General features: G+C 44.3%; 1 pseudogene; it reads right to left on the reverse strand.

The window, feature by feature from the left end:
• Nucleotides 1-436: 436 nt before the first annotated feature.
• Nucleotides 437-1,276, reverse strand: LOC110300852 (putative RNA-binding protein Luc7-like 1 pseudogene; annotated as a pseudogene).
• Between the last annotated feature and the right edge of the window lie 228 nt (nucleotides 1,277-1,504).

Consider the following 1,504-nt stretch of genomic DNA (forward strand, 5'->3'; position numbering starts at 1 on the left):
AAAGTACAAGAGAGGAAATTAAGCAAGACCTGTTCAAGACTAAAATTTCAGCTGCTATTTACCAAGTTAAAGTACATAAAGCCCAGCCAAGTACAGCACAGGGCCATGTGAAAGCTCAATAGGCCAACCCCATTCCAAGCACTGGGTGCCGTTATATTCCTTAGGGCACCAATCCTGAGTGCTAGGCACCCAGAACCTGCATCCCCATGAGCCCAAGCTTGTCCCTACCAGATGTAGTGGCCAAAGAGCTAGAATGACAGACCCTAGCAGACCTTGGAACACAGAGAAATGGCTTATACCTGGCTGCAGCTACTGAGGAGTCAGAGTAGTTTCTTGTGCACTTCAGTCCCTGGAAGCTTGACAGTGACCTGGAAGCCTTGGCTACAGGAATGGCTGTGATGGCACCTGTTCTGGAGGTAGACCTAGACCACCTCTGTCATAGATTCCAGGGGTATGACCTCCTGCAATTTTGGGTTCTTGATCCAGACCTCCTGCTCAGGTGCTCCTCTTGCTCTGTCTCCTCTTTTCTCCTCAAATTTATCCTTACATCTCTTTTCCTGTTTTTCAGTCACAGTTTTCTTCAAGTGATCAAACTCCTCTCAGATCTTAATGAACCCCAATTGGAACTTGCCCCCGAAGTGGTTTGCAAGACGATGGTCATTGCCATGGAGGTCAAGGCAAGCTGAACAAACGTCCCAGACACGGAGTTTTTGCTGTTGAAAACTGGATGGAATTTCTATATTCTTTCTCTGCTTTTTTTCTTTGCACAAACTTCCTCCACTTCCATAAGAATCTTCTCGAATTCAACCACCTTTCCTTCAGTTCCTAGCTGCTCAGCTTTAGCAAGAAGTTTTCCTATTTCTCCATTTAACTCATGTACTTTTTCTGCCGTGGCAGAAACTTCAGTACTAATCTCTTCTGTTTCTGCCAGCCGTTTCTTGACAAGTTCAGTTTTCTGATCACACTCTACAGTGAAGGACTTTAAGTGATCCATAGCATCTAATTCATAAAAACAAGTCTCTTTCTTTACTTGCAATTTCATAATCTGCTCAAAGGGTCAAGTCGTGGATTTTGGAACATTCTCTTAAATCTATGTGCCTCCCAGCAAGGAGGTCACTGTCACGGGGCTGCAGTCCAGAAGGTGACTCTTGCAGATACCGTCATCTGTAAATTTGACCCTCTGTCTGTTTTCATCTCTGTCCTGAGCTGTGCCCATGAGCTGGTCCAGCAGAGTCTGCACCTGCACCTGGGAGGATATGGTGGCCAGTGAGGACGTTCATGAAATGCCTCACAACTCAACAGATACAGCAAACTGCGATGTCAAAAGAGACTCAAGTCTGCTTTGAGTTAAATATTTCTAATAGTTATTATTCTCTTCTGACCAATGAGTTATTCATCAAGCTTGGTGCCATATCTTTTGATGAGTTTTAGATTCATCTTGCTTTTTTGTACTAGTTGTGGAGTCAGATATTTTCCCCAGGAAACACGGTTGGCTTGTATTGAT

This window comes from Mus caroli, unplaced genomic scaffold (assembly GCF_978045245.1).
Source record: "Mus caroli unplaced genomic scaffold, Mus_caroli_1 scaffold_10, whole genome shotgun sequence".
In the NCBI taxonomy this organism is placed as follows: domain Eukaryota; kingdom Metazoa; phylum Chordata; class Mammalia; order Rodentia; family Muridae; genus Mus; species Mus caroli.